The sequence below is a fragment of the Bos grunniens genome, chromosome 15 (assembly GCF_055505025.1).
Source record: "Bos grunniens cultivar Pamir isolate PY7600 chromosome 15, Bosgru_T2T1.0, whole genome shotgun sequence".
In the NCBI taxonomy this organism is placed as follows: domain Eukaryota; kingdom Metazoa; phylum Chordata; class Mammalia; order Artiodactyla; family Bovidae; genus Bos; species Bos grunniens.
In genome coordinates this window covers 71,130,893-71,145,502 of record NC_141179.1, presented here as the reverse complement: position 1 = coordinate 71,145,502, position 14,610 = coordinate 71,130,893, and the positions used below count along the sequence as shown (strand labels likewise).

The 14,610-nt window shown below is 41.2% G+C and overlaps 1 protein-coding gene across 10 annotated transcripts in view; it reads left to right on the top strand.

Moving 5' to 3' along the window:
• The window catches only part of LRRC4C (leucine rich repeat containing 4C), a 1,485,185-nt gene that overhangs the window by 1,288,689 nt on the left and 181,886 nt on the right, over positions 1–14,610 (top strand). For 3 of the 10 annotated variants that reach the window (XM_086338677.1, XM_086338676.1, XM_086338681.1), the window contains exon 1: positions 1,860–4,967. The exons of 5 other annotated variants lie outside the window; for them this stretch is intronic. The gene's annotated coding sequence lies outside the window, so the exon portion shown is untranslated. Of the gene's footprint in view, positions 1–1,859; positions 4,968–14,610 lie in introns of those variants that run through there. 2 more of the 10 variants (XM_086338684.1, XM_086338682.1) reach the window with 1 other exon arrangement.

The window sequence follows — 14,610 nt, the reverse complement described above, 5'->3', positions numbered from 1 at the left end:
AATGGCATCTGTCCTGCCCATGCTTTTGATAACTAAACGAACTAACTGGAAGTGTGACAACATGATCAATCCGTTACTCTTTGGGCAATTATTTCCTGTAAAAGAACTTTCATGAAGAATTTTACTTAAACACATATGCTGTCATCAATGACAGTATCTGGCTACTGCTACTTAATAAATATCTGTATTTATGTCATTAGTTAATTTAGTTTGTGTGTGCATTTGTATGACAGTTAGCATGTGGACTACTTATTTCAATTCTCTTTGAGTAAGATCATTCTGAGACAAATGTGTCAATTTCCCCCATGGAGTTACAAATGCATCTCTGGGATTCAGTGCTGATCATAACAGTGTGCACACCTATGACTGTCTTAGATATGCCCCTGAAATCTAGAAACTGTAGCAAAATTGGAAGAACTGGAATTGAGTAGATCTGAGTTCAAGACTTGCCTATGTCTTGAAAACACATATTTACCAAATATGTAGCTTTTTCATCACTTTCCTCATCTTTACAAATCTCTCAAGGGGTTGTTTTGAGTTTTAAATAAGGTGAGTGAAGTATATGAGAAGTCAGCAAAAGAAAACCATGCCATAGGGATGACCCCAAAACACTGTGTTGAGTTTGAATCAAAAAATGAAAGCCAAATGACTAATTCAAGGTCATACGGTGTGAAGGAGCAACTGAAGTAGGAAAAGAAATTGTAGCTGCTGAATGGGAAGGTAAATAGAAAAGGGAAGATCTTCCTTTTGCTTGTTGGTTAAATAACACTGATCCTTCACCACTGCTTTGTTGGATAGATTAATTCATTCTGAAAGGCTTTAAATATATCTGGTAGGTAGCTGATAATCATCTTTGAAAAACAAATCATTGGCCTTTCCCTTGCTGTCAAAATCCCTAAAAGGAAAATTTTCATTTCAAATGGCTTCTAGCTTAGTTCAGAACCAGAAGGTAGATTCCTTTGAAGCTATCTAGAGCAGCTAGTGAAAGCACTTTTTAATGGTTTATTAGTTGGTAAACTGTAATTGGCATATAAGGATAAGAGCTTCAAAAAACAAATTAAACTTACAGTCAACTGCCCGCTAGAGTTTTGAATCAGTCAATACAGTTGTCTTTTAAAAATAGAAGCAATGCTGTTACCCCTGAACAAATTCACCTTTTATGCAATTCATAACTATATCAAAGTTATCCAAAAACAGAGAAATTAAGTAAATTACAATCCATGTGTAAAGAAAGGCTTTTTTTTTCTTGCAGGTGCTGACATCGTAATACATTTTAGAATATGTGCTTAGTACCCAAAGAAATATACAGATGTAGTTCTTTTTTAACTCTAAATGAGGAAATATTGTTTAGTCACTAAGTCGTGTCTGATTATTTTGCGACCCCATGGACTGTAGCTCTCCTGGCTCCTCTGTCCATGGGATTTTACAGACAAGAATACTGGAATGGGTTGTTATTTCCTCCTCCAGAGGATCTTCCGACCTAGGGATGGAACCTGTGTCTCTTACATTGGCAGGTGAAGTCTTAACCACTGAGCCACTTGGGAAGACCTCAAAGGAGGAAATACCCATGTACTATAAAGGGAATAGGAAAAAATGTGTAACATTTGGTGTGAATTTCGATATGCCTTTAATGTTTCCTTAGTAAAATTTTTCTCCCTTTCTGTTGAATGTCCCTACTCATTATGATTTGTAACATAAAGACTCAAATGTTAAGTATATAATGTGCTTTAATAGAATGGTCTGCTGCTGCTGCTGTTAAGTCGCTTCAGTCGTGTCCGACTCTGTGCGACCCCATAGAGGGCAGCCCACCAGGCTCCCCCATCCCTGGGATTCTCCAGGCAAGAACACTGGAGTGGTTTGCCATTTCCTTCTCAGATGGATGGAAGTGAAAAGTGAAAGTGAAGTCGCTCAGTCACGTCGACTCTTAGTGACCCCGTGGACTGCAGCCCACCAGGCTCCTCGGTCCATGGGAATAGAGTGGTCTGCTGCTGCGGCTGCTGCTAAGTCAGTGGTCTACTGCCTGTTAAAACTGTTTTCAAGCCAAGTACATATTCTGACTTTTCAAAAGTAAACCAGAACAGAAATCATTGATGATGCAACCTGAAACAAAGAAATAGTTATTTCCCTTCCTCTCCCAATGAATATAATGCTTTATTGTCTGAATTATCATTCATTTTATCTATTTCAACATATGTGAATGGCATAAAATATAACTATAGCTTACAGAAAAAGCCTCTGACAATTGTATAGTGGAGAAAGAAATCCACATAAATATGTTATTAATCATATTATTATGTGGGCCCTTCCATCTTTCTAAGATGCAGTGAAGTTGAAATATGCCACCTGCCCCTGCCCCTAAAATAAGTTGATGGAAAAGCCCATAACCAGGAGAGAGGGATGTTGGAATTGAGTTGTCAAACTGTCCTGGATGTCTTGTGCAAACTGAAGAGGCCAATTTACTGCAACACTGCATAGGCTGAAGGCTCCTGTCTCGCCTTTACCGTGTTTCCTCTTGGTGTTTTATCCTGCAGGACCACACGCTCCCTCCCTGGCCGCTTTTCAGCTCCTCCTAGATTCCGACTAGTACATCCTAGGTAACAGTACTGTGTTAATCCTTACCTTGTGAGCAGCCTCCTTACCTAGGGAGGGAAGAAGCTCGTGTTCAGCTTTCAATGAAAGCAATAGCATTGTGTAATTGATATTTCAGGATGCTAATGGTGATTTGATTTTTATGTCTTCCCCTCTGTAGCTCCAACTCCTGGCTTTCAGGATGAAAACAGCCAGGCTTTGAGAGGAAAAAAAAAAAAAAGATAATTTCTCCCACACCACCACCCCTGAGTTTCTCTGCTTATTACTAACCTCCAAGCGCGGGGGTGGCTCTGAAACACGGCTGTTCCGGCTCTGCCCTCCAGGTGGCAGCGGTGCCACACCGCAGAGGCTCCAATCCCCTCGTCCCCGACTTCAAGTGTTAATGCAATTGACCAATCAGTGCTAAGATGATGGGAGGTAATTGGGTAATTGTATTTTACTGATCACAAGCAGAGAAAGGGAAAGGAAAAAGGGAAAGAAAGAGGGGCAGAGGGAAGGGGACCGCAGTCCGAAAGGAGATTTGGGGAGCGGGGACGCAAACCTTCGGGACGTGGCATTGGCTTAGAGAAAGGAGCTGCCGCCCGCCCTGGGAGCGCATTTAATATCGGAGGGAAAAGAGGGGAGAGAGGATCGGGCGGGGGAGGCAGAGAGTTCCAGCCGAAGTGGATGGAAGGGGACTGGGGTTTATGCCGCGCTGGGAGCCGCGAGCCGGGGCGATGGCGCTAAGGACCGCGCGGAGCAGCTGCGCTCCCGGTAACGCATCTCTTGGCGGAGGACTAGCCGGCGTCGGGAAGGTCTGCGAGAAGAGGGACCAACTTGTGGCTCCAAAATGTACCCGACGCAGCTGGAAATGAGATCAGAGCTGCAGTTTCATTCGAGAAGGATGAGAGGAGCCAGCGACTAAGGATTTTTTTTTTTTTTTAACCGCCTTCGTTCCATTTTCTATCCTCTTTCCTTATTATTTTTTTCACTTGCCTCACACCCCCGTGGAGCCCCTCGCTTCGCCCTCCTTATTTGAAATAAAAGCCCAATTTGAACTTCTTTCGTCGCGGCGCCCCTGGATTCGCAGCCCGCTGATGGATGAGAAGGGGACCCGGTGGCTGGCAGGGGCCACCGGCGAGGGACAGCGTCACGCGTCTCCCCCGTGATCCCAGCCCTGACCGTGGAGTTCTGCTACACCTGGAGAATCTGGACCGGGTGCCGGGGGTGGGGGCGGGGACAGAGGAAGCGCAAGCCACCCTGAGCTTTTAAAAAAAGAAGAAGAAAACGAAGTAGCTGGGGGAAGGAATGGGTTTCTTCTTGACAGCTGACGGAGCCTTGAAATTTTCCTCCACTACCTCCGCCCCTACCCCCGCCCCCGCCCCCCGCACTCCATTTAACGTGAGATTATGAAATTGCAGAGGCGGTGGAGGGAAGGAGACAGGATATAACAGAGAGTTTGGAGGGAGAGGGGAAGGTGGCTGGCCGGGTGGCTGAAATCAAAAATCCAATTGCGCACTGGGTTGTGATGAGAAATCTAATCAGATCTTTGGAGAAGGGGCCGGCCGGAAGGGTGGCGAGTGGGGGGAGTTGAGCCCCAAATTCTTCTTCGAGGTGGGGGTTGGGGAGAGGAATCGGCGATGTAAAACGAGACTTTTTTTTTTTGGTGGCGGTGGCGGTTGGGTGCGTTGCAAAAATGAAGGATGCGGGACGCAGCTATCTCTTGGAACCGAACGCAGTGGATAAACTGATTGTGCAAGAGAGAAGGAAGAATGAAGCTTTTTCTTGTGAGACCTGGATCTTAACACACATGTGTATATGTGCACACAGGGAGCATTGAAAAATGAAATAAACCAGTGTCAGACCCGCGGGGGTTGATGTATTCTGACATAAATAATTAACCATAAAAACAGCGATCCCCCCTCCCCAAAAGGATGATTGGAAATGGAGAACCGTGGATTCACAAACAAAAGTATGTGCTTTTTTTTTTTTTTTTCTATAAAGGAGAAAGTAAGCCAAGGAGATATTTTTGGAATGAAAAGTTTGGGGCTTTTTTAGGAAAGTAAAGACTTGATATGGTGGTGTTTTCTTTTTGAATTTCCCACAAGAGGAGAGGGAATTAATAATACATCTGCAAAGAAATTTCGGAGAAGAAAAGTTGACCGCGGCAGAATGAGGCATTGATTGGGGGAGAGAAGCCAGCAGAGGACAGTTGGATTTGTGCCTATGTTGACTAAAATTGACGGATAATTGCAGTTGGATTTTTATTCATCAACCTCGTTTCTCCCCCCACCCCCGCCTTTTTTTTTTCTTTTTGGTGTCAAGATCATGCGTTTTTCCGCTTGTTCTTAACCACCTGGATATCCATCTGGATGTTGCTGTGATCAGTCTGAAATACAGTGAGTGAACCTTTTTTTTCTTATGTATTGGTGAAGAAAATGGCCATTAATTTAGCATCCCTGATTCCTTTATCCCTTCACCCCCTGAGTGTGATTTCTAAAGACCTGGCTGTGGGAGGCCAGAAAATAGGGAGAAGGTGGCCCACACAATTGCTCCATTGGGCTGCTGGGCTGCGATCACTGATAAGCTGGTTTGCTACAATGATGCAGGTTGTCTGCAACCCAGGCAAACGCCTTTGCAAATGTTCATCAGGAAAAAAAAAAAAAAATTTCCCCAGGAAAGCCGCTGCAGTGTGGGGTGCCTTGTGCTGTGTGATTGACACTCAAGAATGCGTTTAAGTTGCCTGGCAGCTCCAGAGTTAGATTCACAGATGTTTAGCCATTGGAAATCGAAGGGACCCAATTTAAATTTCATTATCCAACCTGACATCGCAGATCAACAGAATGTATTAACACAAAAATATGATAATAAACCCAGCAGATGAAGGATGGCTTCTGTCCGGTGGTCGGTGTGTGGGTGGAGGGAGGGGGGGTAGGATGGGGGAGGAAGTGATGGAGAGCAGCGGCTGGCTGCACATCTCTCTTGCACACACAAGCTGGAAGGTACCTAGATGCTCCCCAGTGCTAGGAATGAGAGGATCACCCCCTTCAACCCCACCCCCTTCTAACCACTTCTGTGAGTAACAGAGAGGCTGTCCATGAAGGTGCCTGGGGACAGTTAGTTGCCTTCAGTTTTGCCAGAAACCTTCCCAACATGATCAGGTAAGGGCTCTTTTTAAGAAAGAGGCAGAAATCTAGTGTCCTGTGGCAACTTAGATAAAGGTCTGAGGGTTGAGCATCACTGCTTCTCCTCTGCCAGGTTTGTCTTGGGGGAAAGAGGCCACTGAAGGAAATTTTTTAAAAAGGTTGAAAATGCTTAGAGAGCCTGAGGGTCTGAAAGATCTCCCTTTTCGTCTCTTCCGTCCCCCATCGCTGCCAGGGTCAGAGAGCTGGCTTTTCTTTAGTTTTATTTTATAACAGAACTCTGCCTGTCAGTCTTCTGGTATTTCTCTCCAGGGCCTTCTATTGGAATCATAGACTCACATAACTTTAGAACCAGAAGACTCCTCAGAGATTTCATGCCAATAAAAAAGGAAACTGAGGCCTGGAAAAGCCATAACTCTTTGGTGAATGGCCAGATCATAGGAAAGGTGACTCCCACAAGAGCTGATGAAAGTCAGTTTAGGATCCAAACTGGACAGGAACCAGTCATACTTGGAAGGAATGACTTCTCTCCCCAAAGCTACCATGTTTATCTAGAAGGGTCAAGGAAGGTACTTATCCTGAGAGCTTGCAGTAAACTCCTGACATTCCAGACCTCAAAGGTAGTCCATCTCTAGTGTTCATATCTTTTCTTAAGTCTTTTTCTTTTTTTTTTTAGTTAATAGAAGAACTCAGATAACCCTCCCCTTAATACTATTTAAAAGATAAAAAAAAAATAATCCACGTTGCTGGCATATCCTAAAGGAGATAAAAGGCAGCAGTCTTCTGGGTCCTTTTTGGTGTTGGGCACATTTATTCCAGTGAGTGGTGGTCCCTGGAGAGTCATTAAACAACTGTGGAGTTAGATTTATATTAGAGAATGATAATGGAAACCAGAAACTCCCTGCTAAAAGCCTCTGAGTCTGTTCTTTCACTCACATCATCTATTCTTATCCTTTTCATTACCCCTAACTAAACTAGCCTACAGCTGAGCACTTCTCTAATTTATTTTTCTGGGCACATGTTTCCAATTGGGACACAGCTCAGGCACTACATTTACTGACCCATGAAAATAATCTTACAGGACTGTGTTTGTCCCCCCACCCCCCTGAGATCCCTGTAGGCTTCTGCATATCTTATTCTTTGCAGATATTTTTTGCATGTTTATTTTGTTTTTATGTGACCACTGTTAAGTCATCAGTGGTGGTCATAGATTGACACCAGTTTTGTCAAGTTCCTACTCAGTTGCAACTTAGCACCACTGATAAAAAAGAAAAAAGGACAAGCAAAAAGTGTACTCTGAGGATTTTTGCTGCGTAGCTCAGCTCTGGGATTCACATGGGAAACCCAGCCATGCAATCAGCCAATCAGGAAAGGGGATTTTTCTATCTTCCTTTCTTTCTTTCTTCCTTTCTGTCTGTCATTTTATCTTTCTTTCTTTCCTCCCTCCCTGCCTTCTTTCTTTTTTTCTCTCCTTCTTTATTGACTTCAAAATTTCTTCATTGCTCCTCTGATTCAACGTGCATCCCTCCCCTTCACATTTTCACCCCCTCTCCACATTTACACCCACATGCAAACTTTACTGAGAAAGAGGGGGAAGGGGACGGGGGATAGAGAGAGAAAATATGAATGTGTTTAACATCGTGGGCTGGAATGTGTCCTCCCACCCACCTCCGCTTGAAGCTGTTCTTCAAATCTGGAGATGATGGAACATCTAAGGATGTCATCCTTTTTCAGGCTGGTGAATCACGTCACCAGTACAACATTTCAGGACATGCATTGCCCAGACTGGGGTTTAGTTCCTTTGGTTTGGCAATCAGAGTTGGCTCTGTATTTTAGGCAACTTGCTCGTGGACTGATGAAAGAACTGTGGCCAACTGTAGATCTGGAAACTTAGTTCATGAGCTTCTTTCAGGACTGAAGTTGGTACCCTCTGAGTGACATTTGTGAGCAGGGTAATTGTATACTGGAATTTGTTGAAGACCACAGGCCCCAAAGCTGCCAAGTTTTGCAGGGCTTCAAGTTACCTTCTCAAATGCCTTCCTCCTCTAACAGCTATGAGCTTCAGGCAATACCTTTAATTTCCCTGGCCTTCAGTGTTCTCAACTGTGGGATGGGAATAATATTAACAAATTGGACTTCAACAAATTAGAATGGTCGTGTGAATTTAAAGTAATGGTATGCAAAGCCCCAGCCTAATAGGCTCTCTAAGGAGAGCTGTTTGTTATGGTCGTTCTTGGATTAATTTGGATTAACTTCCCAGGAATGAATACAGGCTGGCCAAGCACTTTACAAGTTCTGATGGCTACACTTAAGAACCAGCAAATGTGCAACTTACCCTACAGTAGTTGCCAGATTCTTCTTTTGAGGTCTTATGAGGAGAGAGTTTTTGTGATATATCATTTTAGATATGAAATATTGCTTCAAGCTGGAAATTGAAAATCAAGATTTTCTTAGAAAAATAAGTCTCAGCCAAAGTAATACTTAAATGAGATTTTAGGGGAAAATATTGCTATTCTTGTGTTCTATGTTCTTTTGGTCTAAAAGTTGCAGAAGATAGTTATATATTAATGGTATAATTTTGGCTACATATTACATTACCTGGATATGGAATGCACAAAGTAAAGGCAGATTTCTTGGCAATCATATGATTAATTTAGATGGTTTAAAATTACATTACTAATATTAAGATACCCAAATCCACAATTTGGATTCACGGTCTTCCTAGTTGTAATGAATCCCCTATGTTAGTTATATATCTTCATTTTGTGAAAGGATAAAGACTCACTAGACTCTATGGGATCAAGATTTCATGTGGACATATGTGTCTTATTGTTTGCACATGCAAATCTTCCAACACCAACTCGCCAGTAGTTTTCTGAGACTGTCAGTCAGGGTCACAGTTTATAATTTCATTCTCTACATCAGCAGCCAAAAGTTCTGTCCATTTCCTCAATATGCTTCTGGAAACCTGTTCTCCCTCTGAGGGAAAAAGAATCCTACTGTTTTAATTATTAGTATTCTTGATGTCTCATCTGCGGATAAAACAGTCAGGCTGAGGAGCTGCCCGTTGGATGTTTGCACTGCTTCTTTTCAATTAGGAAAGCAATTTGAATTCTATGTTAGCTTTGGAAAAGCATCCCCAAGTTAACTATTTTCACTGATCTTAAAAAGAGCTGGAAATCATTTGTGAACGTTCTTACCATTTTGCTAATTTTACTTTTTGGTGTGCTTCTTAAAGGTGACTGAGAAATTGAGTAAACTCAAACTCCAGCATCTTGATTTGAATACTCAGGTTTCCACTGGGTCCCATGTGTTATGTGAGCCATTAACCTCTCTGAGCCTGTTTGCTTGTCTGTAAAAGAGAGGTAAAAACAACAACCTCTTGTGGCTGACTGATATGAAGATGGAATCAGGCTGTCATATGCCATGCACAGCGTGTTCAAAAAATGCACATTTAAATTGAGCATCACTGATTTTACTTTAGGTAGCACACAGTTTGCAAAAAACAGATAGGATCTTGTTTGAGGGAAGCTGTTCATATAAATTCTTGTTGATATAGATTAAAAAATGAAAAATTTATAGACAAGGTTAGAGTAACACAAATAGATTTAACTGTTTTTGGTAAGGTCCTAGACTTTCAAAACATATTTGGAAATGCTTTAGTGAATGCTGTTTCTTTAAGAAAGATTACAGCATACTTTATGAATTGTGGAAAATGTACTGTCTGTCCTTGTAAACTTTAGATTGACAAGTATTTTATAATATAGGCATACAAAATAATAGCTTATAAACAGTGTGTTAGAAGATGCTTCCAAGGGATCAAGAGTCTATTGCATGTTTCTTCAAAATGATTTCTCTGGAGAAATGTAAATTTGGCAGTTGAAACTTGATTGGGCAGGTCTTGTGGCAGAAACAGTTTGCTTGTAACGCTCTCTGAGGGTAAGGATTTTACCTGTTCTTTGGTGTGTCCTTAGCACCTCAGAAGAGTGCCTGACAACTGGCGTGCCTGCAGTAGATATTCCTTGAATGTCTAATTGAACTTAATTAAGAGAATCACCTCCAAAGAACTCAAATGCAGGTGTATACACATAAGAAGCCTGGTCTTTAGGAATCTGTGGAAGCTTAATGAAAATACCAGTGAGCGTAATGGCTCTGTCTATGTGTCTTGTGATACCTGCACACACACAGAGAGATTTTAAGCGCCCTTTGAGTGGCTTCTTTCTGTTGGAAAAGCTGAGATCTGAAAGCTCTGTGATAGAGTGTACTTTTCTTAATCTTAGTGCTGTCAATAATGGACTGTTAACGGTTGATAAAATCACCTCATCTCTCTTAGGTTGGCCTTATATTCTTTCCTGTTAAGTAATGGTTAAAAACTAAGAATCTCTCAAACACTAAGACTTTAGGATTTTGAATTCATAACTGACTACCAAGAAATTCAAGACTCCTAGGAGTTGAAAACATATAAAATCTCTGATCCCAGCTTGTCAAAACGTGGAGAACAGCATTGTATTCTGTGAGAAAGGCAGAATTTGTGCCACAATGACAGATATGTAGAGTAAAAAGGTAAAGAAAGCATCTGGAGCGTGTGAAGGGGAAATAGAATAAACTTGGAGTAGGCAAACACTGGATCTTAAATAGTTTTCACTCCTTGTTAGCTGGAGGATCCTAAGTAGGAAAGTTAACCTTGCTATGTCTCAGTTTTGTTCAACCATAAAAATGGAGATCATTTTTCTGGCATTTATTTTGGGAGCACTAATTAAGATGTCTAAATGTTTGGCACATGATGAGTACACAGTAAATGCTAGTGCACTTTCTTTCTTCTCGTTGAATTCTTTGCTTATTTTCCACAGAAAAGGGAACATTTAACTGAAAGTCTGTGAGTGTTTCGCTTTACATTTACTGAGTATGTAAATAAGGATCTTTTGCAACTTTGCTCTCAAAGTGGATAATGTTATTTTTGACAATGTTTTCCAATGTCAGATTCATAGTGAAGTTTAAAAATAATGAACAACTTATGTAAGATTAACAAACTTATTTCAACTTAGGCATAAGCCGATGACAGCTTTTTATGCTTGTGGGTGCTTTCAATACTCATGAGGTTATGGGTATAATTTTATAATTATGATAGTAACTACCATTTATTGAGCATTTGATATGTACTAGGCACTATGGTGATAATATAACATATTTTTCTCCAAAGTTCTCACTTAGGGAACTGAAACATAAAGAAGATAAGTAATTGGTCTAAGGTTATCCAACAACTAAGTGATAAAGCTGGAGGTAGGAGCTCCATCTTTCAGGACTTTAGAAACAGGATCAGAATCAGTAAAAGCAAACATGTTGCCCTGGTAACAAATAAGCATGGCAGCTCACTGTCCTCTATCCTGATACTCAAACTGAATATCTTAATTGGGACTCAGATATCTGTAGTTTTCCTGTTTGCTGAAACAAAGGTTGCAATCAGATGTTAGATTATGAATACCTTGCATCTATCTTTTGGTCAGTCTGTTCTTAATATCCAAGTGTGTCCCTACCTGAGAAAGAGATAACTTTTAAGAAAGACTTGGAGAAAAATTGTCCTAACTCACTCAACACAACTACTGATCAGACTTTGTTGCAAAATGCTGTGAGATCATCTGGAAATTCATGATCGTATGGAAAATAAGGTCAATTCTAATAATAAGTTCAGAGTTTTGTTAATGGCATCCTACAAATCTGGTGGACTCCTGTTTGTGGGCAAGCCCACCTCCCCATCACCTGATCTCAGTCCTTGTGATGTTTGAGCTCTGTAGCACTTAGTACCATTGGTGCCACTGGCTTTCTGAAACTCTTCCTGTGGGGTTGATCTGCCATTTTCTATCACCTCCTTTATTCATTTCACTTTATCCTCCTCCTGTCCTCCTGCTGTCTCCTGAAACGTGGAAAGACTCTTCTATGAATCAGTTCTATTCCCAGTCTCTTTGCATCTCTGAGATGTTTGCTGGTCTTGTTTGGAGAGATGATACTCAAATCTTTGGCCTCAACCACCTTGCATAATCTGATAAGTCCTAAATCTCCAGGGCCAGCAAGATCTCACTTTCTTACCTGGTCTTCTGTAGGCCTCACAAACCTAATACACTTAACTGTACTTGATTACTTTATCTCCATACTCTAAGCCATGCAGCCCGCGCCTCCCTGCCCAGCCCCCGCTTGCTAGTGGCGGGTGCAGGCGTCTGCACTGCTTCTCCGCTTGGGGAGTTACCGCTGGGCTCCTAATCTGTGGGTTTTAATTGTTTATTTATTTTTCCTCCCTATTATGTTGCCCTCTGTGCTTCCAAGGCTCAGCACAGATTCAGCAATGAGGGTGTTTCCTGGTGTTTGTAAACTTTTCTCTTTTTAAGACTTCCTTCCCGGGACTCCCTTTTTTGTCTCTTTTTTTGTCTTTTGTATTTTTTCCTACCTCCTTTCGAAGACAATGGGCTGCTTTTCTGGGTGCCTGATGTTGTCTGCAGGCATTCAGAAGTTATTTTATGGAATTTACTCGGCGTTTAAATGTTCTTTTGATGAATTTGTGGGGGAGAAAGTGGTCTCCCCGTCCTATTCCTCCGCCATCTTGTATACATAAATCTGCTTTATCTCCAGAAGCCTATATATTTTCAGTTTCATATCAATATCTCTTTAACCACTAATCAAATTATTCATCCATTTACTCACTGTCTCAAACTTAGCTTTTCTATCCCTCAGTCCAGTGTTTATTGTTTCTTTCCTAGATACCTTCTTAACTAATCTTTCTGATGCTAACTCTTCTTCAATATGGTCCATCATTCATATTTCCTTCAGAGGGACCTTACTAAGAAATAAAGCTGAGCATTCCTTCCTCTATATTCTGTGAATATAGAATAAGATTCAGATTCTTCTCCTAATGATACACACTCTGACCAGCCTGTTTATTCCTCTCGTCTGTCTGCCATTCCAGAGGTGCATGCATGTATGCCCAGTCATGTCCGACTCTTTATGACCCCATGGACTGTAGCCTGCTAGGCTCCTCTCCATGGAATTATCCAGGCAAGAATATTGGAGTGGGTTGCCATTTCCTACTCCAGGGAATCTTCCTGACCCAGGGATCAAACCTGCACCTTGTGTCTCCTGCATTTGCAGGTGGATTCTTTACCACCATACGACCTGGTCTCCCTGCCATACTGAATGTTTTATTTCTCTGGAGATATCCCAGGCGAGTTTTTGGCTCCAACTTTGTGAAAGCTACTCCGTTTGCCTGGGATCTACTCTTCACAGGTCAAATTTCAGTGTCAGTTACTTCCTCTGGGAAAATCTTTCCCAGCTCTCCTAGACCCTCTTGTCTCTGTTACACCAGCATTTTGTTCATAGAGCTGTGGTAGCTCTGATTACTCTTATATCAATGTCTACTTGGCTGAAACCTGCTAGATTGTGACTTCTTTTAGGAAAAGAACCTCATCTTACCTGCTTATCCTCTCCCACATCTAGTTAATTTAGTGCACAGGAGTATTCAAATGTATTTTGGTAGAGCCATCGAAGGAGTGGACTGATCTAACACATCCTTTGGGTGAAGAGCTTCCTCGAATTCAGTCTATGGTGCAGGCCATTATTTTCCCAATATTTTCCCCACTAAGATCAACTTTTTATTCTTTTTCCTCTAGGGATCCATATTTCAAAACTTAACTTTTCCCAATAAATGCATTGCAACTTGTTCCTCCACTTTCCTAATTACAGACATATGCATGCCCATCACCATTCTTGTAATGTGCTGATTGAATATTGTGACCTTGAGTTGATATAAACTGAGCCAAAAGATGTTTTGCAAAAGACTGTATGCCATTATAGGAATACATGCATGATTTCTAATTGGCTTTTTGAAATATTGATAAGAGTTGTCTTTGAGGCTTCCAGTCTTTAAAATAGTTCTGGAAATATATTTTGGTGCTAATCTTATGCTCTAATTTAGAGCTGCTAATAGGCTTAGTGCAAGTTTGGCAATGCATGCTCCTTAATGGCATTGTTTGCAAAGAATATTGTTCCTAAAAGTGAAGGCCTGACTTGGAGCTGGGCATCACAGGAGCTGCACAGTTGTATGAAGGGGACCTTCTTAGTTAGCAATGACTATTGGAAAGAACCATGACTTTTAATTTTGGGTCATGCCCAAATAAGGGCTTATGCAATGGGAGAATAAAAAAAGATATTCTCCTTACTAAAAGTGTCTGGATTAAAACTTTGGTGAGCTGCAGTCACTTTTTGCAGCTCACATGCAAATACCTGGTTTTATGGAGCCAGATATATATTCACAGGAGATGCTCTGGTTTCATGCTTTAGAAGGAGTCTTCCTCCTTTCTTTCATAAGAAACAGCAGAAGACACTGAAGTTAAGTGAAAATGCTAAATGGTAAGACCCATTTAATTACGGTTTAATTTTGTTCTTCAATCTTTGAATACAAATGTCTTGAATATGTTGAATTGGAACATATGCTTTTCTTTCAGTATATTTTCCATGTTTTTCTTCTAGTTTTAGATGTTTTCTTCCCTGTTTAGGGGCTGCTATTATTATCTCTCATAATACTAATAGTACTCACTTATAATAGCCATAGAAAATGAGAGAGCAAGTGCAGCATTGGCTCCACTAAATAATAGCAAATGCATACTTGCTTCTGCCAAAGTGCAAACCTCTAAGACAACCCTGTTTGCTTGGGAAGGGTCTATGTGTTTTATTCCATCAATTTTCACCAAGTCAGTGGAGGGAATATAAGAGAATCTAGCCAACAAATATATGTATAATTTGTTGATAAGATAGGTATCAGGGATGGTGGTTAAGTTTCATAGATTAAAAAAGAGTACTTATTTTTTTTCTCTAAGGATGATTGCTACTGCCCTCTAATTATTAAAATCATCTG